We start from the raw sequence: 27,736 nt of genomic DNA on the forward strand, positions 1-27,736 counted from the left end.
GTTAATAGCTATGAAAAGATCAGGAAAGGGAAGGGGAAAAATAGAAAACACATGCGATCAGCAGGAAATACTGAAGGCATTTGTGAGTAGTGCCAGTTCCCAGAAGTTTGGTCGAGGGAAAGGTTTTTTTAAATTTGTCCTTTTTGAACTTTCTGATTGCCGTAACTAGAGACTGTTTCTGGGTTTTCTTTAGAATAAGGGTTTGATTGAGAGCCTTCATGAAGGATTAGGAGAAGATTTCTTTTCTAAACAACAAAAGAAGGGAACAAGTAATTTCAAATCTTATGGAGAAATATTGGGAAAGGGTGTATGAAACTCAACTTTTTATCCATATTACTGCAAAAGTGTTCAACTTGCATTGGAAAATAAATTTGAAACAAATAATAAATCATTGTCTTTTAACTAAAAATGATGTATTATTGTTGCTAATTTATTAGATTGGTGTCCTAATTTTACGGAGTACTAAAGATATAAAACATCATATAAATACTAAACTCGTAGTAGGAGGGAATTTAATTAATTAATTTTTTATCTTTTATTGTGTTCTTTTGAGGATTGAGATATCTTATGTTCTCATGTTGTAATTTTAGTTTTTTCTCCTTTTAAAGTATGAAAAATTGTCAAAATTGAAATTGGTAAAATTAATGTAATAAAAACTTATTAGTCAAACAGTTTGCATGCAGTATATTATTTGTATTGCCGCATTCAATATGCAATGGCGAAGTAACGAGAAAGAGGAGAGATCGTTTTGCAAACATAGCTGGACGGATGTTCTCATTCAGGGCCCACTGTCAATTCAAAGATTATTATTATTTATTACCCAAGAATAAAAAAATATAAATTTGTTAATTAAAAAATATTATTTAGTATTTTGAAAAAAAGAAAACAAAGGTAACTTTGCCTCGATTATAAAAGTATTTAAATATCAGTATTTATTAGGAATAATCTATATTTCACCTCTATATTCTTATTATTTTTAATTTAAGTCTTTACATTTTTATTTTGTGATATTCACATTTTTATTCTTATATAATTTAATTTTTTTTCTAATAGTATTTAATAGTGTGATTACACGCATTGTTAATGTGTAGAAGCCATTTTTAATTATTTTATTAATTTTTTATATTTTTATTTTTGAGATTGAGTCTTTATATTTGTACTTTGATAGTATTAAATTTTTATATTTTTATTTTAATGATATTAACTTTTGCCAGTTATTATTTAAATTTTAAATTATAAAAATAATAAAAATTTATTATAATTTAGATAGGAATATCTCTCCCACATTGCTAAGTTAATAATCTTGAGGCACCTTTCAAGTCTATGTAATATAGAGGCCTCATTTTGTTATTTATTCATTCTAAAAATAAGAGAAAAATATTAGAGAATTAAATAATTATTTTTCTCCTATTATAAAGAGAGAATTTTAATGTTTTCTCCTTTATAAATAGAGAGATTGAAACTTTTATTATTTTCTTATAGTGAAATTCTTCTATTCTTGCACGTGATTTTTACCATAATTTGTTTAGGAATTTTTCACGTAAATCTGTGTGTTCTATTATGTATTTTGTTTTTATTTATCTTTATTTTCTCAAATTATTAGCTGTAATTTTATTCTATCAGGTTTATTTTTCTTCTGCAATTGGTATCAAAGCTTGATTGGCAAGAAATTCCTTAAAATCCTAGTATGCTCTGTGGTTGCAGTGAGAAAAGGGTTTTGAGGTTTTTTTGGTACAAAAGAGCTTGTGCGGAGCAGTGAGAACACTTACAATCTAAGGAAGATTTTGTCTAAGGAGATTGGTACTTAAAAGGTCCGCTTGTGACCCTCCGGTCTTTCATGGGAACTTACCTAGTGAGTTGTGTTCATTACTGCGATTCATTTTACAAGCTAAAAGGCACCGTTTGTGATAGAAGCAATGACGACAAAATTTGAGATTTAAAAGTTCAACGAGAGTAATTTCTAACTGTAGAAATTAAAGATAAAGGCTGTGTTCAGAAAGACAATTGTGTTGCGGCTTTCAATGAATGACCGACAACACTCACAAATGATAATAAGTGGAACGAGATGAATGGAAATGCTATTGCAAACCTTCATCTAGCACTTGCAGATGGGATCTTGTCCAGCATAGAAGAAAAGAAAACAGCAAAGGAGATTCGGGACCACCTTACTTTGTTCTGTAATGACTTGGCCTCATATAGTCTAGTGAGGTGGTCCCAAATCTCATTTTTTGTTTTCTCTTCTTTTATGCTGGACAAGATCCCATCTGCAAATGACAAATGAAGGTTTGCAATAGCATTCTCATCCATCTCGCTCCATCGATGATAGCCGCAAGACAATTGTTTTTTCTAAAGACAGCCTTTATCTTTAATTTTCACAGTGAGAAATTACTCCCATTGAACTTTTCAATCTCAAATTTTGCCGCCATTGCTTCTATCACAAACGGTGTCTTTTAACTTGTAAAATGAACCGCAGTAATGAACACAACTCACTAGGTAAGTTTCCAGGAAAGACTGGAGGGTCACAAGCGGACCTCTTAAGTACCAATCTCCTTAGAAAGAACCTTCCTTAGATTGTAAGTGTTCTCACTACTCCGCACAAGCTCTTTTGCACTAAAAAAACCTCAAAACCCTTTTCTGATATGGAAGATCAAACTAAGCTGCAACCACAGAGCATAATAGGATTTTAAGGAATTTCTTCCCAACCAAGCTTTGATACCATTGTAAAAAAAATGAACCTGATAGAGCAAAATCACAGCTAATAATATGAGAAAATAAAGATAAAGAAAAATAAAATACACAATAGAACACACAGATTTACGTGTTTAGGGCATAAAACTAAAGCTTTTTCGTAAAAAAAATTGAGCTAGGAACTCATCCTTAAACATTTTAGATGAATTTTCTTTTACTATTTTTGTTTAAATCGTAGGAATCTAAAGCTTGAGATGTGTTTTATTGTTGTAACAAAAGATAAAAGGAAAAGAGTAAGAGATTGATAAAAAGTAAAATTGATAAATCTGCTCCTGAAATTTAATAAAGATGAGTAAGGTATAAAGAATAATATTTATTATTGGATTCATTTATTTACTTAAATTATATCATTGTTAGTTGTAAGATAAGTCAATAACTTTGATACTAATTTAATTCTCTTTTTTTATTACTACTATCGGAATTGTATTCATGCTAATAAATTTAGCTATTAATTTTATTATAATTATAATCAAAGTACTAGTTTGAAATTTAAAATTTGAAAACTATACTCTAAATTTAAGAATAAGTATAGAGTATAAGATTTATTTGGTAATTTAACTTATTCTTGTTCTAAAATAATGTGTTTTTTTTAATCATAAGTGGCTCAAATTTATGGGTCTATCAACCTAAGTTAGGCCGAGTTACCAACTAAATCTTATACTCTATAGTTAAAGGGTGTTTGGTTCAGAGGTTTGATGCAGATGATAGTTGTTTCTCGCTGAACAATTATATTAAAGCATTTACTAAAGACTTAAGAAACAGCAGTTGATACTGATTTGGTCTCAATTAACTGTTGATTATAGTAGTTCTATTTTAAAGTTTTTTCTCATCAGCTGATAGTTGATTTGATTTTTTTATTTATTTGGACACTATTATATTTATTAAAACTTATTAACAATAACTTATTTTAAATTGATCTCATATAATTAAATTTTGATATTTTAAAATAAATAACTATTGTTGTGAATTTGTCATGATTTGACAATTTAAATTATTTGATTACATTAGGCAATTGGAATGTCTCTGTATTTGAATTGAAATCATGGACTGCTTCAATTCATTCTCTGATGCACGAGCATACACCAAATAAAAAGAAAAGGAATCCCCACTTAGGGGATGGCCATCAATGTGCAGAAGATTTGTAATTAGATTTTATGGTTTGGTCGGCTATATTTTGTACAATGGTCGGCTCTATTACAAGAAGAGTTTTCCCTATAACAATGAAAAAGTTGGTTCTGTTTGCTTGTCGCTTGCTATCCAAAAAAAAATCAGAAAATGGGTGATGATTTAGGCATATCTATTAGCGTTAAGCACAAACTTTTTTTTGGTTGAGATTGCATACAAATAAGCACACAATTCTTTAGATTGTTCCCTCATTTTCATCAATCGGATAGCCCCAGCATTTCTTGAATCATGTAAATCTTATTCATAAATTTGAGATAAGCCTATTTCAGTCTAATCAACAAGATTATTTTTCTCTTTAAATATGTGATGATGAAGAAGAGGACGTGCAGACATGACAGTTGAATTAAGCATGCCAACCCTTAATATTGAGAATTTTGTATATCTTTACTTTAGTCTCTTATTAATCAACAAAAGCAATTAAACAAACAAACACATAGTTATCATTAGAACAGCTCTTGCATTTGAATGCAAATGCTTCATTTCAGTGCAAAGTTACTGGCTCCTCCTATCTAATATGCAGAAGTCTTACATGAACAAGAGAACACACAGGACAAGACATATACTATAACATTATAATGAACTCGGATTTTTCCCATGTTTATTGCTTCCCTATGCAAATTCCAAAATACTATTATTGGATATTTACAACAAACCAAGAACCAACAGAAGACTGGTAAAAGAGAAGCAACACCTATCACTAGACATTGTAAATTAACATTAAAGGATCTCTCCCCTTCACTCTCTACCTCACTATCTAACTCACCAACTGGTTTCTTCTCTCAACTCAGAGGAAGCCTCTATTTGGCAAAGGGAGACGGGGCCTTAGAAGTCTGCAAGAAAGAGCTTTAGCCGTGGATATCGCTAGAAGACTTACCCAAATCAATCAAGAAATTCTACGTATAGATAACGAGAAGCAAGAACGGGAGCAAATCTTGTATACGCTCTGGGAACATCCACTTTACTCTCAATCGAGGCCGTAGGAAGAAGGATGCAACAAATTCGGGACCGCATTCGAGCTCTTAAAGAGCGTAAACGGGCCCTCCTTCAAGAACAATAATCTCTCATTGTGGAGGGGGCGAAACCGCGGGGGAAATGGAAACAATGGGGGGACCTAATAAGAGTAAGTTGTTTACTTAATATGTTGTTAGTTCACTTTGTAATGTTGTGTTGTGGCTGGTCTATGTGTGTGTAAGCTTCTTATTGGATGTACTCCCCTTTTAATAACAAGTCTCTGAAATCTAATTTTTCCTATAAGTAATGTGTAATGTCTTTATTTTCAATCCTTATACAATTTTGAACAAACCTTCCTCGTTTCTTGAAAGAAAGGTTAAGAAATTGTTCGGACCTTCACATGCGTCCCCTGTCAAGGAATTTTTGAAATCATCCACGGTCCTCCTACCAACACATGGTAGTAGTCTGATAACATACCATGGGACCATGACCTCGTGAGATAATGGAGCGCATGCTTTCCATGCCTCAAGTATAAAAGCAAGTAAGCCAAGTGTGTAAAAAAGTTCATCTGATCTTCCCTTTTCTGTCACATAAAATCCATTTGTCTGAATCTAAGCCATCGAAATCAAAGTAAAAGGATTGGCAGGAAGATGTATTTGAACTATATCTTTTGATTTCGAGGACCTTAGTCAATGCAAATAGAAAATTCAGTCAAGTCTGAAGACATTGGCAAATATAAAGTTGAATTGCTTGATTCAGTCAGTCAATGTGAAGATCAATTTCTCTTTATAAGGAATCTGTGACCTTACCGATAAAATCAAATTTCATTTCTTGGGACGTGATCCAAGCCTTACTTCTCGGCCTAAGGCCTTCTACCGCATGTTTTTTGGCTAGTGGATGATTCCCTTAGGTTGTATTTCATTCCTCTTTCTCTATTGTACTGAGCCTTAGGTGCCATCTTAGAAAGACAAGATAGGTCTTCCTTTTCCTCCTGCGTTCGCCTGAACCTATAGGAAATATGCCAATTTTTGACTGATGGGAAATGCTTGTTGACGAGCTTTTTTTCTCCCTTGTAGAACCCCCAACCGACCAGCAATCTACCTTAATGTTCCTTTCCAAGGTGAAGTGAAGTGAGAAAGTCTGTTACACCTGTTACAGATGTATTGAATTTTATCAAACTTTAAATTTAATTAACTTAGGCAAGCAAGTAAGCAAGGAGCAGTGCAAGGTTAAGTAAAAAAGGTAAGGTATTCCGTCATCCACAGAGAGGGATACGTATAAATAAAGGATTCAATACCTCGGATTCACTTCACTCAGTCACAGACTAGTACAGAGAGAGAATACCTGCAAGTAATCCTAAGGCCTTGCTAAGTAAGCCAGTCGTAAGATAATCCCCTAATCTAGTGCCTGTGTAAGTCCTAAGCTAAGCATATCCAATTGAAGTCATAAGCCAAGCTAGTGTAATTCTAGTGGTAAGCAAGCCTAGGAAGGGCAAATTGTGACTATGCCAACTTAAGAATAACAACTTTACTGTATAAGGGGCTAGCTATCAAATATCACAGTAATAGGGCTAGGGCAATCCATCAGTAAAGGCAAGTTCACAACACAAGCAGGAAGTCGTCAAAAGGGGAAAGGGCGTTGAATGGAATGGTCAATTTATCAGACAAGAGGAGAATCCTCCCTTGACACTCATAGGTCGAGTTTCGGCTCAAGTGGCGGATTCTTTTACTGGAGATAAGACTACGTGGTTAAAGTAGACCATCTCTATAGATGCGAGATTGTTGTTAGAATAGAAGCATCGACCCGGTCCATTTATTAGCCTAACGGGAAATCTAAGGAACCCAATCAAGCTGTTACGCTTTACTACTTCCATCGTTCCGAAGAAGACTGGCTTTCTAGGGTAAGGAAAGAACTTCCCGGCATGCAGGAGTACGTTGAAATCTTTGCTAAGACAATGGAAGGTGACTTATGTATAGCTAACGAGAGTGAGGGTTGGTTACTGAAGGCAGTGGTTATTGAATGTTCAAATGTTGTGATTAGCGATGGAAGTGATATACAATATAATAAGTTACTAGGAATTTGAAAAAGAAAAAAATGTTCACTGGCATCCCTAACCTTCATCCGGGAACCTACTTTCCATACAGCTCCCATGGTGTGTTTCATTGCTTCAATATTAAAGGATCGGGTGGATAACACCTTTCCCACTGAATATGACGTCCCACGTCAGCCTCTTGAATGTCCAATTTGGCAATCGAGATTCCTACATTTTCTTCGTAAGTCAGTTTCTGGAGAAGTATATCCCAATCCATATCCATTGCTGAGAAAAGGAGAGGAAGATAAATGGATAAGAAAAGGAATGCAATTAGCCCCCTGAGATTATTTTTTTAGTTATTTCACCAAAAAACCACTTGTATAGTACAAACACTCACACTACAAGAGACTCAACAACACTCATGTGGCTAGAATATGCCACTCACTAACACACGTGGACTCAAAAAAAACCAACACACCAAGGCTTGTTATATGACTCACTGGATTAGGTTTCCCGTTGGATGAACTACATTGCTGATATTGACCCCAAAAAAGAAAGGGTAGGTACAGCTAGTTCGTGAACAGCCAACCATCGCACTGTAAAAATGGGATAGGTTCGATCTAAACTTACTAATAGTAGGGCTTCCTAATAAAAGGATCTACTAAATGAATCGAGTTATGCCAAAGGATCAAAACGGCTAGATGTAAGCATTGCTGTATTAGATCCTTTGGTTTTTTTGACCTAGCTACAATACAAAGGTAGGACTCTATAATATTGAAAGAAAAAAATGTAAGAACCTAAACCTAAAAGGAAAACAACATAGGAATTACTAGTCTTAGAATCGAGTTAGACCGAAATAAAGGTTTTCTTTCTTCGAGTGATCATGCGAGACTTTTTTTCTTCTCAATCAAGATATTATGTGCAATTAATGTTTCTGAATCTACTAAGTTAAAGTAAAGTGAAAGTGTTAGTTCGTCATTGTTTGTTCCAAAATAGAAAATAGATTCGATACAATTATTTTGACTACTTTAAAATTTTGAAAAGAGTTGTGATATCTCGGTAATGGGGTGTATTGATTCGGGATCACGCTCTGTAGGATTTGAACCTACATTATCAGGTTTTGGAGACCCACGTTCTACCGAACAGAACTAACAGCGTTTTCTTATCACAGTAGATATGACTATAAAGAAAAAATGATTCTTTTTGTACCCCCAATACATCTTGCATGCATATAGTATCATTAAATTAAAGATTTTTTATGTCCAATTTGAATCGATCTTAATGGATTCCTCCTTACTGCCTAGAGAAGTAATAGGTAGGGATGACATGATTTGAACCCGTGACATTTTTTACCCAAAACAAGGGCGCTACCAAGCTGCACTACATCCCTTTCAATTGGTCTACGGTGTCATTGTAGAGAATCCCTGCCCTATTTTCCATATGGTTATTTTTTCTATCTATATAAAATTTCTCTTGCCATTTCGTCTTTTTGGTCTTTATTGATTTATATAGTCATCATCATCCCGCCGCTCCTACCAATGCTTACTTATGAGCAAAAAAAAAGGGTTCTAAATAATCAGCCCTTTGAATAAGCGAGGCTTTCCCGATCAAAATAGTTGTATATGAGAAGAGATCCCAATTCCGTTTATGCGGTTATGCAAGCCGCCAGCTTCCACCAAGACAAAAAACGTGAGCGCCTAGCGCGAAAGGTTGCTTTACTAAAAAAATAGTTGGCGCGTTAGCGCTTTAGTCTTCAGTAAGGGGCAGAGCTTGAAGAAGCGAAGCGAGCCTAGAGTAACAGCCTATGACGTTTTTCAAGCCCCTTAACTTTATATTCTATTAGTAAAGCGCTAGCGCCCCTATAGAGTCAAGCTCTTCTGCTATCAATGAAATCGAAAGAAAGATAAAGCCCAAGTGCGTTTTGTATAGATCGATTCTTGTAGCTTGATTCTTTACTCATTCCATACTGGGTAGAATTGCATGAAATCGTTCGATAACACTTCTTCCCATTTCTCAATGATATTCGACGACCAAGATAATTCTCGTGAAACTCTTTCATTTCACAGAAGTGAATTCTTATTCTTACAAAACAAATAGCTTTTCCTATTGATTTGTCCCCTCGATTGGACCTATTCTGATTCTGAATTATCCGTCGCTACGCTGTTCCCAAGGACTAGCAAAACCGAAATAGTGCAATTCTTGAGTCATCTCAATGGGTTCAGAAACTACACGTTTCTCTAGATCATCATAGCGTACTGCCACATATCCATTTAGAGGAAGGTCTTTTCGTAATGGATGACCCTCGAAACCATAATCTGTTAATATACGGCGTAGATCCGGATGATTGATGGAAGAAACACTAAACATATCACAAACTTCTCGCTCCTACCAGTTGCCTGATGGAAATAGACTGACTACCGGAGATATTCGTGTTACTTCGCCTGTACTGGTTTGTACACGAATGTGTGAGTTATACCTAGTACTCAGTAAATTATAGACCACTTCAAATCTTCATTTTCAAGAGGGATGATCAACTCCGTAAATATCGATTAAAACTTGAACCCTTGTATAGGTATGCAATTTAAGAAAGCACAACAATTGAAATAGGTAATTCGAATTGGGATTAGATCTGTTTCAATCTTTCCATTTTTTTTTACCCATTTCTTGGGGAGAGTTTCCCAACTATATTTGAAAATGGATTGGTTATCCAAAAAGATAAAGAAAGCTTTCTTTATGTTCCGCTTCTTGCTCGAAAAATTTAGAAAGACTTGTCAGAAAGAACCGGTTGGGTTGGTCCAACCAAGAAAAACATGGGAGTCTTTGGGCATTGCTTGGGCCAAGTAAAGACTGGTTACCTAAAAAGATCCCTCATTGCATACTTTTTATATATCTATCTCCATCCAATCAAATATGTCCATACCATAGAGAATCAGGCTCGACAAAAATGAGACTAGGGACCATGAACCCCTTCCATCATTATTTGATAAAGAATGCTCCCCGCTTTTTCCTGTGGTTACTATTAGAACACAAGCCAAGGAACTCAAAACCACAACACAAGCACCCTTTACTAGTTTATTTTGGAGTTTTCGACCTTTGCTTCTGGTTTTGAAGGTAAATAGTAAATAAAAGTTCCCCGCAAGTGTTGAGGCTTTCATCGAAACAAAGAGAAAGGCTCGGCTGGTGCTTTTTTCTGTGTTAGCCAGGTGAAAGGCTTGCTTGACTATAAATAGATTAGTTAAAAGGTATTAAGGAACTATAAAAACCGCTTTTCCCGTTTTTGGGCTATAAGACTCTTAGCTTCCAGCGAGCTACGTGCATAAGTTTTTTTTTCTACAAAAAATGATTCCTCCCCTTACAAAAAGAATAAGATGTGACACATCTTCTCGATTTCTCTCCGGAAAAAAGTGATCTGTCAACTGAACTTGCCTTGTTGTGATAGGGGTACTGGCTTTTCATTCTCACCAAGGAATGTAAATTTACTTAGATAGGGGGCTGACTGCCTTACCTTCTATTCTATTTGTAAAGAAAAAGGGCTACTTCACGACCCGCTACTAATAATCGAAAGGGTTCACGTGAAGTTCGATCTATAATGACTGAAGCGTTTCACGGAAGGGTTTGTCTCCATGGAGCGAGTATTCACTACCATACAAGCCTTCATTTACTCGTATTGCTACTTGAACTGCCCAAATGGACACGTGGAGTCGAACGTCTCTACAATATACCGTGGGTAGACTGATTATTACTAATTATTATAGGTGACTGTCTCTAGTGGTTTAGAGACAGTTCTGTTGCTACCAATTTCTTTGTTTGTAGTCTAATAGATCTACATGTTCTAGTGGATCTAAAGTTGGTTTGTGTTCAGCAACATAAAGAGGTGAGGTTTTGCTTTCTTACCCGAGAATATTTAGAATGGGGAAGCCTCGAAAGGCATACGAGTGCGCCTCTCGTAGACGAATATTGACTCAATCGCGCGGGAGTATCCGCCGGTTGGTGTCAAGTCGGCCCCTAGGGCACCCTTCGCCTTGGGCGTGGTTCAGCCATCAAGCTTCATGCTTTCTCGAGGAGCGGGTTCTGTCCCCCGAGTCATGGTTTTCGGCATGTTGGTGAGGCGAACCGGAGGAACGGGCTTGTGTTAAGCATTTAGCGAAAACCACTATTCGTTGGGCACTTCGGGACTGTATCAGTCGGCTTGCCAATCAACTGCACCGCTTTCATTGGTCGACAAGGGAGCTACGCCTAATCCGTACTTTCAGCACAGTTTCTTCTATCTTTTTTTCGGGATTTTGGCCTCGCCACTTCAAAAGAGAGGATTTTAAGTGACCTCCGTCATAGGCGGCGGAGGGTTTCGCTTTATAGATGTTTATATACGAAAAAGAGTCACAGTGAAAAACAATTCATAAAATTTATACGAAAGAGAACATTAGCTTTTTAGGAAGAAAAAAAGTCACGGAGTCAAAGCCAAACAGACCCAATCAGTTTACTAAAATAATCATAAATATAGTAATATATACTAATCTCTTTCTTCAAAAAGAAGAAATCAACGCTCATTCAGCGCACCTTACCTAACACCCGTTTAAGAATAAAATAAGAAAGACATATGGTGTCATTTTGAATAAAAAAATAGATACAAAGATAAGGAAAGGCATAATGAGTATGAAAAAGAAAGAGCTTACCAAATAAAATAACATTTTTTTTTAAGAAATTGAAGAAGGAATTGGCTTTCAAAAATCAGGATTTGTTGAATAGGTTAGTTACATTAATAGATGTTCTTTGGCTTTGGAAAGCTAATCCTGGTCATTATCCTTTTTTAGATGATTCAAAAGTCGTGGAGATTCATAGGCTTTGGCTTCATTCTTCTTTTTCTTTCTCTATGAAAAAGATCGAGATTTTTTTCCTAAGCAAGGAAAGATGCGCCAAATCACACAACCATAGAAGCAAGATATTATTATCATGGATGCTCTCTCCTTGCTTTTGAATGTTTTTAGAATCTATTTTTTACTTTTTTATTACAGATAATAAAATGTGGATTTTTTGCTTATAGTTCTTCTGTAAAAAGAATTCTTTGCCTGCAAGGAATAAGATCATTATCCTGTTTTTAAGTATTTCAGCCCCATTTCAAGATCAGTTGTTTAAATCCCCAGTATGCCTCAAAACATAGCATTTACCCAACACAGTTGCAAAAAGTAGTTTACTCATTGGTTTAAAAGCTTTCCCTATTATTTACCACCGAGCTAAAATGATTTAAAAAGATATTTATCAATTGTTCTAAATGTGAAAGTGCACTGACCTTGATGTTGTTTTCTTCATCAGCATTGAAGCTATCAACAAAGCTAAGATACTGCTCATGGAGAAATTCATTTATAATCAATTCATTCTCTGTTATCTGCCTTTCAACAGAAGCACCCATCATGGAGAACCAACTCCTTTTGAAGAGAAAGCAACATTTTTTCTAAATAAGGAGCGCACTACTCGGCTTGGCTTCTCAATATCCTCAATCACATGACTTTCGTCACTCAAACTACCAACAGGAGGAATTGCAGCAAGGGAGCTAGATGTGCTAGGAGAGGATATTTGCAACTGGTGACCCTCTTGGACTTCCATTTTCCTTAGCTTGGAAATATTTGGATCTTGTTTCTATTAGAATATATTCCATACGCTCGATCCCAGCATCTCCACTCAGATGTTGTATCTTTTCCCTCAAAAGCTTTTGATCTTCTGTTACCTGCATGAAAACACCTTCAAATATCCATACACCAAGAAAAAAGAACTAAAGATTTCATCTAATTTATCTAAAGAAAAAGTTAAAATACCTGTTTTTGAATGGCTTTTATATCATGACTAAGAGCATCAATATCCCCTTCTGGTGTCAGCTTGCATTTTTGAATCATAGAGAGCTCAAGTTGGCAAGCAGCTCTCACCAGGTCCTCTTCCAAGGATTGAGCATCCTTGATCTTCCACATCACAAAGCAATTCAAGTACGTGCACCATGCTCTATAAAAAGTTACAAGCTGAGACCTGAAGGTACAACATTTTGGTGACATGGAATTAGATTCCTCATCCGAACTCTGCATTGGGCCATCCAGTATAATCCTCATCAACAACTCAAACTGTTGAATAAAATCTTTTGCAGACTTGGTCAGAGCAATCTCACGCTCTCCTTGACTGCTGAAAACTGCATCAGGTTGACCCATAATCATGTAGGCACAAAGAAATATTCTCACTGGATATCTCAACAATTTAACTGGACTTTTAGCTGCCTCCCTGATACCACCTACTTTCTTTGCTTCTGTGCTCCTCACAGAAGTCCTCGGAGTAGTCCTTTTCCTGGGAGTGGCTACTCTTTTCAGAAGGTGATCAATATTATCCCATCTGACTGACTGATTGCTGCCAACAAGCCTAGAGACTCTAAAGCGGCTCTCAAGTCGATCAAGCAGCGCTTTGACAGTCTACAGAGTTGTAGTATATTCAATCAAACGAGCCAGCTGCTCAAATGGCATTGACTTAATAGAGCTCTCATTTATGTTCAAAGCCTCATAGTTCTCTGCCAAGTCAAACGTAGTTCTCCTCGACCTAAGAAACTGCCTCCAGCACCTGAACCAAAGGATAAGACTAGAAAAACTTATCAGGTGCATAATTATCTCCTTGGATAGTTAAATAGTAAAAAAAAATAGTAGTGTACTACCACCGTAATTATTTTAATCCTGCAAAACTAAAAGGTATGCTGCCATGGAAAAACTCAGCATCATAATTCTTATTAGCATTGCATTTATTTCATTAGACAAGAGGACAAATGGTGCTAGAATAAGCCCATCAGATTATCAAAAATATGCGCTAGAGCACCAGTAAGAAAAATGAAACTTTGATAAAGCAAACTACTAGTAAGGTTAATAATTAATATTAAGAGGATAGTACATGCATATTATATACCTTGCCAATTTTCTGGAAAGGAGATCAGCCTGCTTGTGCATTCGATTCCAATTCACTCGAACAGGACTCTACTGCCTTCCTCTCTGCCTCAGATATTCTGCTTTTTGCCTCTTTGCCTGATTATTTTCATATTCAGTAAAATCCAAAATAAGGAATGTAACCACAACAAAGACTACCAATTGTGCTATGAATATATAAAATAGAAGTTATCAGAGTCCAGAAAATATTCCTACCCTCTGCATTCGATTTTCCAACTGGTCCCTCATTCTCCGTCTCTCTATCTCGCGTTGGTGAGAGACAGAATTAGCCACTCGCCTGACTTGCAACACCCTGGCACAAGCCCTTTTCTTTTTTGCCTCTAGAAATCCAAATCGCTTTCTCTCAGCAGCTGCATGTTTTTTATGAATTGCAGCACAAACACACTCCTTGTACTTGCTCTCTCGAGCCATTCACCGCATTAATGACCGGGATCTCCTCTCCTTTAGCGCAGATTTTTGCTTTAATGTTAATTTACAATGTCCAAAGATAGGTGCTGCTTTTTTTTTTCCTGTCTTCTATTGGTTCTTGGTTTGTTGTAAATATCCAATAATAGTATTTTGGAATTTGCATAGGGAAACAATAAACATGGGAAAAATCCGAGTTCATTATAATGTTATAGTATATGCCTTGTCCTGTGTGTTCTCTTGTTCATGTAAGACTTCTGCATATCAGATAGGATAAGCCAGTAACTTTGCACTGAAATGAAGCATTTGCATTCAAATGCAAGAGATGTCCTAATGATAACTCTGTGTTTGTTTGTTTAATTGCTTTTGTTGATTAATAAGAGACTAAATTAAATATATACAAAATTCTTAGTATTGAGGGTTGGCATGCTTAATTCAACTGTCATGTCTGCACGTCGTCTTCTTCATCATCACATATTTAGAGAGAAACAATCTTGTTGATTAGACTGAAATCGGCTTATCTCAAATTTATGGATAAGATTTACATGATTCAAGAAATGTTGAGGCTATCAGATTGATGAAAATGAGGGAACAATCTAAAAGATGGTGTGCTTATTTGTATGCAATCTCAACAAAAAAAGGGTTGGTGCTTAAAGCTTATAGATATGCCTAAATCATCACCCATTATCTGTTTTTTTTTTTTGGATAGCAAGCAACAAGCAAACAGACCCAACGTTTTAATTGTTGGAAAACTCTTCTTGTAACACAGCCGACCATTGTACAAAATATAGCCGATCAAACCATGAAAATCTAATTGCAGATTTTCTACACATTGATGGTTATACCCTAAGTGGGGATTCCTTTTCTTTTTATTTGGTGTATGTTCATGCGTCAGAGAATGAATTGAAGCAGTCTATGATTTCAATTCAAATACAAAGACATTTCAATTGCCTAATGTAATCAAATAACTTAAATTGTCAAATTATGACAATTTCACAACAATAGTTATTTATTTTAAAATATCAAAATTTAATTATATGAGATCAATTTAAAATAAGTGTTAATAAATATAACAGTGTCCAAATAAATCAAATCAACTATCAGCTGATGAGAAAAAGCTCTAAAATAGAGCTACTATAATTAGCAGTTAATTGAGACCAAATCAGTATCAGCTGCTGTTTCTTAAGTTTTTAATAAACGTTTTAATATAATTGTTCAGCGAGAAACAGCTATCATCTGTATCAAACCTCTGAACCAAATACCCTCTAACTATAGAGTATAAGATTTATTTGGTAACTCGGCCTAACTTAGGTTTGCGGACCCATAACTTTGAGCCACTTATGATTAAAAAAAACACATTATTTTAGAACAAGAATAAGTTAAATTACCAAATAGATCTTATACTTTACTTATTCTTAAATTTAGAGTATAGTTTTTAAATTTTAAATTTCAAACTAGTACTTTGATTATAATTATAATAATAATAAAATTATTAGCTAAATTTATTAGCATGAATACAATTCCGATGGTAGTAATAAAAAAAGAGAATTAAATTAGTATCAAAGTTATTGACTCATCTTACAACTAACAATGATATAATTTAAGTAAATAAATGGATCCAATAATAAATATTATTCTTTATATCTTACTCATCTTTATTAAATTTCAGTAGCATATTTATCAATTTTACTTTTTATCAATCTCTTACTCTTTTCCTTTTATCTTTGTTACAACAATAAAACACATCTCAAGCTTTAGATTCCTACGATTTAAACAAAAATAGTAAAAGAAAATTCATTTAAAATGTTTAAGGATGAGTTCCTAACTCAAATTTTTTTACAAAAAAACTTTAGTTTTATGCCCTAAACACGTAAATCTGTGTGTTCTATTGTGTATTTTATTTTTCTTTATCTTTATTTTTTCGAATTATTAGTTGTGATTTTGCTTTATCAGGTTCATTTTTTTCTACAATGGTATCAGAGCTTGGTTGGAAAGAAATTCCTTAAAATCCTATTATGCTCTGTGGTTGCAGCTTAGTCTAATCTTCCATATCAGAAAAGAGTTTTGAGGTTTTTTTGGTGCAAAAGAGCTTGTGCGGAGTAGTGAGAACACTTACAATCTAGGGAAGGTTCTTTCTAAGGAGATTGGTACTTAAGAAGTCCGCTTGTGACCTTCCAATCTTTCCTGGGAACTTACCTAGTGAGTTGTGTTCATTACTGTGATTCATTTTACAAGCTAAAAGGCACCGTTTGTGATAGAAGCAATGGCGGCAAAATTTGAGATTGAAAAGTTCAATGGCAGAAATTTCTCACTGTGAAAATTAAAGATAAAGGCTGTCTTGAGAAAAAACAATTGTCTTGCGGCTATCAGTGAACGACCGACAACACTCACAGATGATAATAAGTGGAACAAGATGGATGGGAATGCTATTGCAAACCTTCATTTGTCATTTGCAAATGGGATCTTGTCCAGCATAGAAGAAAAGAAAACAGCAAAGGAGATTCGGGACCACCTCACTATACTGTATGAGGCCAAGTCATTACAGAACAAAGTAAGGTGAAATATAAAGACTTAAATTAAAAATAATAAGAATATAGAGGTGAAATATAGATTATTCATAATAAATACTGATATTTAGATACTTTCATAATCGAGGCGAAGTTACCTTTGTTTTCTTTTTTTCAGAATACTAAATAATTTTTTTAATTAACAAATTTATGTTTTTTTATTGTTGGGTAATGAATAATAATAATCTTTCAATTGGCAGTGGGCCCTGAAAGAGAACATCCGTCCAACTATGTTTACAAAACGATCTCTCTCCTTCTCTTTCTCGTTATTTCGACGTTCCATGTTGAATGCGGCAATACAAATAATATACTGCATGCAGACTGTTTGACTAATAAGTTTTTATTACATTAATTTTACCAATTTCAATTTTGACAATTTTTCATACTTTAAAAGGAGAAAAAACTAAAATTACAACATGAGAACATAAGACACCTCAATCCTCAAAAGAACACAACAAAAGATAAAAAAATAAATTAATTAAATTTCCTCATGCAGTATTACGAGTTTAGTATTTATATGATGTTTTATATCTTTAATACTCCGTAAAATTAGGACACCAATCTAATAAATTAACAACAATAACACATCATTTTTAGTTAAAAGACCATGATTTATCATTTATTTCAAATTTATTTTCCAATGCAAGTTGAACACTTTTAGTCTTCTCCCAATATTTTTTCAATGTGGATAAAAAGTTGAGTTTCATACACCCTTTCCCAATATTTTTTCATAAGATTTGGAATTACTTGTTCCCTTCTTTTATTGTTTAGAAAAGAAATATTCTCCCAATCCTCCATGAAGGCTCTCAATCAAACCCTTATTCTAAAGAAAACCCAGAAACAGTCTCTAGTTACGGCAATCAGCAAGTTCAGAAAGGACAAATTTAAAAAAGCCTTTCCCCCGACCAAACTTCTGGGAATTGGCACTACTCACAAATGCCTTCAGTATTTCCTGCTGATCCCATGTGTTTTCTATTTTTCCCCTTCCTTTTCCTGATCTTTTCATAGCTATTAACTCATAAATAGACAAATCACAGTGAGGCCATTAAAAATATAGAGAACTAGGTTAAATTGTGGTCAGCCCCCTCGGATGATAAGAGCAATGTTTTGCAAATGCTATAAGGATGTTCAGTTATAGAGTTTCTACTAAACAACAAGCTTCAAGTTCATATAAAACAAGTAATGTAGAACAACAGTAAATGTAGGTGATTAAATTAAACCTTAATAAGCTCCTAAGTTACTTTTGTTTCTTCTTTACCTATAAAGATGGACTATTTGGAGGAGGGCCCTTTACCTTCTTGACAAATGCATTAGCTCTGCGTTCTAACTCTTCATCGCTCTCCTCATGATCGTTGCCATTGTCAGCAACCACCGATGCTTTTGGCAGCCTTTCTTTTTCCAGCTTCTAATTTAGCATGCAACTTTTTTCCAATGGGATAACGTGGATGTCCAACTCTCGGCTGACGCGCAACTTTTTGCCCAAGCCCTAACCTTAAATAGGAACATGCTTAATAGTCTTACAAATAGGTAGAAAAGAACGCACACATATATACAGGAAAAAAGAGAAAGAAAAATCAATGATTGAGAACAAAAGAAGGCTAATATACTGACCTAAAAGGACGGCATTCTAGTTCGACTTCTATTGGCTCATCCAACACATCTTTACTCATGTTATTAACCCATTGTTCTGCCTGCACGCACTCCAATAACATCAACCATTAGTAACAACTTTAAAATCTCTGATTATAACAAAAATCAGGGTGAATGAAAAAGTAATTTATTTACCAATTTAAACGGCTTGTCTAATCTGACAATTTGAGGAGGTCCACCCTGTTGCTGCTTCTCTGTGCTTATTACCACTTCTTTCACTGAACCTAAAATATCAATCCTTTTCACTTGGACAACTTGTCAAACAGTTTGAAGTGCATAAGACTTTGTTTCGGGAAAATTGTCTATAGTCTAGATTGGGACGCTCATTGATTAAATTAACCCAAAGACACAATGTAGACATGAGACTCTGCAACTATGTAGAAATTAATTAACCAAAGAAACTTAATAACATCTCTCAGTAAAGCAGAAAACTAAAACCACAATGATACAATGAATGGAAGCTCACCAACATCTTTATCCCATTATACAAAAGAGATGAACAATGGATGTGAAAGGAGAGAGAAAATACAGTGACGCTTAAAGCTAACATGAAACAAGTTCTTAGAAAAGCATAAATGATGGCAATATCTTGAGGCAATTGAAGTGCATAAGATCATAATGGAAAAACTTCAAAATGCCCGCAACATATATAAATAAGAATACCATTTCCATTAAAGCCGTTTCTGCATAATGAAATTTAACCCTATCTATATACAGTCTTAATCATAGAGTCAGTATCTTGTTCTTATTACTTCAAAACAAGGAAATTGTCTCTAATCCATATAATCAGACAGAAACATATATGCGCACTTGAAATGAAACAATAGTGGAGAATCAAAATGATACTAATACTACCACACGATGATCACCACTCTTTCTACATTTTCATTTGATAGTGATCAAATTAAACCGCGTGTTATAAAGGGGGAAAGTAAGAATAAAAGAGACGCACAGAAACATCATATTTCAGTAGAGGAAAACTGACCTTATGGAGAATTGTTAAAGCAGCAACTTCATAGCTTTTTGATTAAGGAGGGTTAGGGTTTTGGGTTGCCGTTAGAGTTGAAGAAAAACCTACCCCCTTTCACTCGGTCAATCATTGATTAATACCGGAACAAGAGAGAGGGCCAATTTTGAAAAAAACCCTTTCATCTTAGTTTATATTGGATACTTCACTCTTTTACTTTTTATATGCCAACATTTGCATCCAGTAACATTCTTTTCTTAATATATCAGAGAGTGACATATATATTTAATTTTAGTACTGGATAACGTTGATTTTGAAAGAGCATGCAAAGTATATATGGATATACAAATTGGGAATATAGCCTTGAGTTTTTTTTTTTTTGGTTACGCCGAGCACCATCTAAGATCAGTAATTGTTTGATCTGCTTTAATGTTAATTTACAATGTCCAGTGGTAGGTGCTGCTTCTTTTTTCCTAGTCTTCTGTTGGTTCTTGGTTTGTTGTAAATATTGATTAATAATATTTGAGAATTTGCATAGGGAAGTAATAAACATGGGAAAAATTGGAGTTCATTATAATGTTATGGTATATGCCTTGTCTTGTGTGTTCTCTTGTTCATGTAAGACTTCTGCATATTAAATAGGAGGAGCCAGTAACTTTGCACTGAAATGAAGCATTTGCATTCAAATGCAAGAGCTGTCCTAATGATAAGTCTGTGTTTGTTTGTTTAATTGCTTTTGTTGATTAATAAGAGACTAAATTAAAGATATACAAAATTCTCAGTATTGAGGGTTGACATGCTTAATTCAACTGTCATTTCTGCATGCTGAAATAATTATATTGCCTCTTAATTTTTTATGTATTTATTTTCCTATGTATCTTATTTATTGTACTAAAATTCTCTTACATTTTAAAATTTAAGGTAATTAAAGAAATAAATTGATAAAAATACAATTTGTTTTTTAGACGTTTTATTAAAATTACAATTCTAATATAATATAATTAATAATAAAAATAATATTTATTTTATTTTTATAATTGAAAGTTAAATTCTATGAATTTTTCAATATTTTACTAAATATAAATACTTTTAAAATATTTAAGTTTTATTAAGATTAAACTATGCTAAAAATCAAAGTAAAAGATTTAATGAATAAGTTGAATTTTTTTTTTATCAATCTAGTATTTTGGACCGTCTTGACTTTAGATGAAAGAGGTAATAGATAGTTTTATTAAAAAAAATACAAAGTTTGTATTACAATGAATTACACTAAGAATCAGAAAGCAAATATTGTACAACTAAATTTAGTTAACCATCGTCTAATGGAAATTATAAAAGTATTGATAATAACTAATATAGCATGGTAAGATACTGGGATAAATAGTAATTACTCCATCTAGAATTTACCAGTTCCCAAATTCCTGGATTTGCTAAGCAAAGACCCCCAGATGCTCTTAGCTAATTTGAAAAGTTCACTTTTGCTAAAGCTCATGTCCTTTACGTTCTATAAATGTTTAGTATTGATAATTAAAGGAGAATTCACCCTTCAAAGCATTTAAATTATATGTTTTTCTTCAAATGTTTGACAAAATATAGTAACAAAAATTAGAGGTTTAAACGAGGTGAGATAACCCTGAAGATGAGTTTTTGTCATTTTTAGAAAGCATCGCTTGTGCATGACTAGGTCAGAGAAGAATATAACATGTAAATTAATATGTCAATAAAAAAAAATAAAAGTATTATACCTTTTTCCTATGATTTTATGACTTCAATATTTATAAAAAATTATATTAAATTATTTGAATAGATATATAGTAATTCATCAATCTCTTATAGAATTAGAAATACATATAAAATTATTATAGGATCATATGATTGGATTAGATTAATGCCATTAAGATTAGAAAATTAATCACTAATTAATTTTAGTAAGTTAAATTTTATTACATATAGAATTAGAATAAGATTAGCAGAAATATCTTAGTCAGTTTAAAAATTTCTCCTTCCTACGTGCTTTTATATATATTATGAACAATCACATACATGTTTCTAATAATAAAAGATTTAATAGGAAAAATCTATATTGAGTTGCTTAATTTCCTTTTTTTATTTTTTTATGAATTCTTGAATTTTTATTTTGTTGTATTGAGTTATTGTGTTTTTATTTTTAGTTTTATTAAGAATTTTTTATATATTTTTTATTAGACTTTTGTTCTATATTGAGTTCTTATATTTATACTTTTGTTTTGATTAAGAACTATGAAACCTTATACCCTAAACCCCAAAACTCCAAACACCGAAACCTAAACTCTAAACCCTAAACCCTAAAACCCTTAAATCCTTAAACCCTAAACCCTAAACCCTATGCCATGCATTGAATAATCAATAACATGCAATGCATTGAATAATCAATAACATGCAACGGCAGGCCCAGCTCAAAATGCTCACCCAACCACAAAAATAAATGTCTTGCCCTTCCCATTTGCAGCTCTTGCAGTTCTTCCTACACACCCCACATTCACTTGGATCGCGTGGAAAGTCAGGGTATGATCCACACCAATAAAATCAATTCCACGTGATGTTCTACCGTCAATTTAAGATATATGAGATCTTTCAATTACTCTTAACACTACGCGGAGGGTTCTATGTTTACTTATTAGCAATCAGTATAGATCCGGATTAAGAAAATTAATGCAGAATAATGGCAATACCTATCATTGAAACCAGAAATAGCGAGTACTTTCCAGAATGAGAATTCATGAATTGCTTTATATTTGTAAGCCATGATTCTTGTGCCATAGCAAAATGGAATGGAAGAACTCAACACGTGTTCCTTTTCTACTCAAAACGTTTTAATACGTTCTCTACTTTTCTGCATGTCTCGATCTGTTAAGAGGCAAAATCTGATGCGTAATAGTTCCAATAAGTAATTTAAAAATTATTTAAGTACTATTCACATGGTGCTCAACTTACCTTATTACAGAAAGCAATCAACTTCAAAACAGGTCTTTGCTCTACAACCTGCAGAAGGGCAAATTTCGTATTGAGAAATGTTGTTTCAGGTGTCCTATCTGCTCCAATTTCTAAACTACAATCTACAATAAACTACACATGCAATATAGCTGTTATTCAATATAAAAATCACCAAAATGTCTTCCAAGTCCATTAAGAACTTTAATTACCTAATGAAAAGATAGATAGCACCTGCAAAGGTCTCTAACTTTCCTCTTCTTATTTAATTTAATTTTGTCAATTTTATCTTTTCTTTTATTTTTCCTTTTTCAAATGGGCAATGGGGTAGGCTAGACCCTAATCAGTAAATATCCCAATAGGCTTCAAGTCTATCGAAAACCCACCTCTTGAAGCGTTGCCCTTGTACCATGCATACCAGGTCCCATGAGATATTGTGTGCGAACTGGTGAAGCATTCATTAAGCTTTTCAGTGCAACCTCAAATTCTTCATCATTCAAAAGTACCCAAGGGATTTGTGACGGGATGATGTCGGAAATAATTTAACATTAATTAAATAAAATATTAATAAAAATAAATAAATAAAAGTTAAAAACATTAAAAATAATATCAAAAAATATTAATAAAAATTAAGATAAAAACTACGTTGCATAACTTTATTCAGAAACTTTTTGGAATCATTATGGATTATTATTAAATATAAAATATAAAAATTTAATTATAATAAAATTATAACATCCAATAATTATATTTAAATAAATAAATATTTTAAATTAAAAATAATAACATTATTTATTAATACTATCATTAGTTATTAGAAAGATATTAGAAAATAATATTATTACATATTAGAAAATTTTATTATCCTATACATGCAATATTATTGTTCTAAATTAGAATTCAATTTGCAAGCGGATGTCCAACATTAGGATTGAAAGAATACATCACTTGACCATGTTTATCATATCATAATTAACATACCCGTAGAGATAAATGATTACAGGCACATTTGACATAAAAGGTGGTCAAAAACTTAGCAAGACAACAAAACCAGAAATCGAAAAGCAAGATTAGCCAGTAAGCTTTGGATCACAACTCATCATATTTAGATGTTCTACTATAAACTTAAACGTGTATAATAGCATTGTTCAAAGTTATAAATCGTGGCATGTGATTATGGATAAATTGATTTTAAATCATAGGATTTACACATAATTTTTACTTTATATTGTCTAATGAAGCTTCATAAATTTCTTAGCTGATTAATTACACGGATAGAAGTAAGATAAAAAAGATATGAATGATAATTTATTTGATCTGAACTTCGGGTGATACTTCTATATAGATATTTCAAATCTATCCATTCATGAATTTAACCTATATTTATGAATATGATCAATGTTAAAATGAAATATAGAAAATGCAAGTCCTTGAAAGCTTCTAAAACACATATATCATCCTTTTTTCACCAATTAAGTCCAAAGTTATCTATTTATATTTTGAGTGGATAAGTGGTAAATAAGTCTCTCTTCTTTTCCCTCGTCTCCAGCCTATATACTCCCATTCCAGTTTCTTGTTTCTAGTGGAAATTTGATACTGATTTTGACTCATTGATTAATAACCCAATTTCTTTTCACCCTTAATCAAAGACAAGAGTTTGGACTTTGGAAAGCTCTAAACTGCATTATTATTGTCATATTTATGTTCATTTCCACCAATGACTTCTTTCACTATTAGCATAAACAAACAGAACACTTGGTACTTCAAAATAATAAATGTTTTGTATAAGAGCACTCTCAATCTCCCTGCTCTCAAGCTTTCATGGATACCTATAATAGACACAAAATGCTATATTAAAACAAATCTATCTTTTCTCTCTTCATTATTTAGAATCCTACACTTTTCCTTACTTGGTCTTGGCACCTTGAAATGAAACACGTACCAATACAGCCTCGCAAAACATCAGTTTTCTTCAATTAAAGGCTCAAAAGACAACAAACATTGGAAGTGGTTATAATGATTATCTAACAACTTGCTATGCATTCATCAAGGAAGAAAGAGGAAAAAACTCTCAGAGCATTGAGGAAGAATTCACTCACATGGTCACATAAAGATATTAAATTTTTTTTTCTAAACTAACCATAACATGGAAAACATGCAGTAAGCAAATGAGTTTACCATTTCAGATTTGATAACTTCAAGAATCCTTCTTTCACTAGGAACATGAAACAACCAGGTGTTGCAATTAGAACATCAACACCTTGTTCTAGATTTTCCAGCTGAGCTCTCTGAGAAAATCCCCCAGTCACGGCCATAGACCGAAATGGAACCCCAAACTTTGACATTGATCGGCAATTATACAAAACCTGCAATGAGCACACCTACTTTAAGCAATGGCGACAGCCAAAAAAGGATGTGAATAAAAAAGTATCTAAATTCTTATGTGCTACAATACCACAGATACATTGTCAATGTCTCTGGATCTGATATATGATTACTTTTCCTATTACGAGCATAGCAATTTTATTTGCACCTACAAGTACATGCCTATGATGAGAATCTTCTCAAAACTTCATGATTAGAGGCCTTTCTTTAACAATCTTCAAAATCAGAGTTTGCTCTTTCCAAATTTGGTTGTTTCTCTGTTGTTCTCTCGTCGGATTGGTTGGAAGTTTGCTCTTGTATTCTCCATGTATCCTAAGACCATACCCTTTTCTTTCAATAAATTTCATCACCTAGATAAGACACTGCCTACTTAAGGGCAAAGGAATGACAGTTCAACCCTTCACTATTGCAGGGGATAAACTTTTACCAATGAAATAAGTTGGCCCCCTGAACAATTTCCTTTCTATATCAAACAAAGAATTTGCTGCATTAGGAATCCACTCAATAATGAACGGAATCCACCATCTTCAGAAACAACAAAACACCAACAACTTTGCTACTTCATCGGATCTAGTTGGTAACTCAAATATATCTAATCCTATTGTGCATTCTCAACTTTATTATGTTACTTCTTACACTAAATATTTGGAAAACATAATATTCTGTAATCGGTTCAGCAGGATTGAAAGAAAGCCTTACAGACCAATAATTCAAATAAATAGTTAATAAAATATAATTAATCATGACTGACATTTCATAAATAATTCTAGCTGGATTTTATAACATCTCACGTCCAACATGAACCAGAAAATTACAACAATTCAAAAGTTCTCTACTGCGAATAATCTAGAGTAAATAATAATAAAAGTATGATAGTACAAGTTATTTACAAAAAGTCTGAAGGAGAAGAAGTCGGACTGTTAAAATGCAGAACGGCAAAGAACTCTAACTGTCACCTGAAAAAAATGAAAATAAGACTGTTAATATCGGGAGTGAGTTAAAATCAAATAATCTTGTGACTATTGCAGTTTTCTCAGAAAATAATAATTATTACAATCAGTATATCATACCATGCACATCAAATACGAATCATATTACAATTATACTATAATCTTAAAAATAAAATATATTTTTACATTCGTGGGATGAGTGGTTCAGTAGAACCTTAACTCTAATTACTAATAGCCTTTCAGCTCTCTTAATCCAACAGGTTTGGCTTCCAGAGAGCAAAACTCAATCAAGGACCTTACCTCCGGTAATCAACTCTACTCAGCCCAGAGAGCAATGCTCGATCAAGGCAAAAATCCATAATAACCTTGTTACCTGTCTTTAATCATTATTGGTGCGCACGCGGTCCTGATGTAACCCATCATATGACATGTTCTACTAAAGCCTCATTCTAATATCACAATCAATACATATAATAATAATCATAGTCTAACAAAATTATTCAACACATATCGAAATAAAAATTTAAAAATTCGAGTAACGCAACATACAATTTGTGTGGAAAAATAATAATGTTTGTATCAATATAACATTAACCATCAAAATAACAATATAACGTTACTAATAATAATATTAAAATTATTCTCAGTAATTAATAATTAAAAGACATTATTTATATTGTAACACCAATAATCATATTAAACATAATTTCTAAAGTAGTATATTAAATTTAGACTTGGCAATGGTACAGCGATTATGTGACTTTAACTCACAATTCTAACGTGTTCCGCAGTCCATGCCTACGCTTCGGGTGGAGCTGGCAGGAAAGCTGGATTATCTAGTCATGAAAAATATACAATTAATAGACATTCTTAAATTTCCTAGACTTGAACTCCTAGACTGTCTAAAATTAAATTAGACTTGAAAAATTTGTCAAAAATTCGGCAAAACTCACCCTAACTTGCGGACATTTACCTCCCCTAAAACGAGTTTAGGACCTGCCAAAGACACATCAAATATGTTGGAATTAAATAATAGGAGCCGGACCACAAGAACTGCATTAATATTTTCCCGACCCCGAAGCACCACAACACAATTAATTAAATTCAATTTATTTTTAAACTAGCCATCACAAGTAATTAATAGTCACAATAATTTTTTAATATTACAACATAATTTTTCAGAGTCTAAATAAAATTATACCGAGTCGAAATTGAAATATTTTGAGCGTCCGGAAAACACGAGGGTCCGGAAGCCGGTCCTGCCAACGATGTCGGAATTCGAATCCGGAAGCGCCTACGCGAAGATCGAGTTACGGAGAGTCCAGAAGTACAAGAATTTCGGCTGGAAAGTGGCCGGAAAGGTGCTGCTCCGGCGACACTTCCTGAGGCTGCCGGCGAGGATTTTACGGCGGAGGAGAGCCGTTGCCGGGGTCTTCGGGGGTGGGGAGTCCGATTCCGGCGTCGTTTTGAGGAAAAGATGGCTGCAGACGGCCGAAACGGCGATGGCAGCCCTTCTCCCCTTTGTCGGCGTCGCGCGGAAGGAGGGAGGAGAAGGAGGCGACGCTGCAGCGACGGGAGGGGAGGAAGGAGTTGGCGGCGGCACGTGGACGGCGGGGAAGGTGGGGCAGCCGGCGGGAAGGGGAAGAAAAGGGAGGGGAGGAAGAGAGGAAGAGGGGGGAAGGAAAAGAGGAGGGAGAGGAGGGGAAAGAAAAAGAGGAAGGAAATTTATTTATTTTTATTCATATATATTATTAATTATTATTATTATTATTATAATTATTTAAAAATAAGAATTTTGGATATTACATCACTAATTAGAGAGTTATCTCATCTAGACCCAAATTGTATTGTAATAAAAAGGATGCTATAGATTGAGAGTTAGGGTTTTGTTATAAAGTCACTTCCAACTTTTTGCTTACGTGATGTATTGTGCATATTCTTATGATACGATGATTTATTTA

General features: G+C 33.8%; 1 long non-coding RNA gene and 1 other non-coding gene across 4 annotated transcripts; both read right to left on the reverse strand.

The window, feature by feature from the left end:
• Positions 1-5,610: 5,610 nt before the first annotated feature.
• Positions 5,611-14,328, reverse strand: LOC8285016 (the record flags this gene model as incomplete). Its single annotated transcript, XR_003078944.2, has 5 exons — positions 5,611-6,033; positions 12,204-12,638; positions 12,727-13,507; positions 13,844-13,959; positions 14,077-14,328. It is a non-coding gene; the product is annotated as an uncharacterized LOC8285016 (transcript).
• Positions 14,329-27,497, reverse strand: LOC8285015. 3 transcript variants are annotated; one of them, XR_007216661.1, is made up of 12 exons: positions 26,977-27,496; positions 26,729-26,771; positions 26,547-26,611; positions 26,149-26,224; positions 25,716-25,774; positions 24,619-24,806; positions 22,444-22,491; positions 22,182-22,356; positions 18,639-18,757; positions 18,465-18,544; positions 18,148-18,344; positions 14,329-14,543 (listed from the first exon to the last, which is right to left on the reverse strand). It is a non-coding gene; the product is annotated as an uncharacterized LOC8285015 (long non-coding RNA). The 3 variants fall into 3 exon arrangements; XR_007216662.1 differs by lacking the exon at positions 14,329-14,543 and adding an exon at positions 15,790-17,174; XR_007216660.1 differs by lacking the exon at positions 14,329-14,543 and having other exon boundaries at positions 18,001-18,344; positions 26,977-27,497.
• Between the last annotated feature and the right edge of the window lie 239 nt (positions 27,498-27,736).

The sequence above is a fragment of the Ricinus communis genome, chromosome 7 (assembly GCF_019578655.1).
Source record: "Ricinus communis isolate WT05 ecotype wild-type chromosome 7, ASM1957865v1, whole genome shotgun sequence".
In the NCBI taxonomy this organism is placed as follows: domain Eukaryota; kingdom Viridiplantae; phylum Streptophyta; class Magnoliopsida; order Malpighiales; family Euphorbiaceae; genus Ricinus; species Ricinus communis.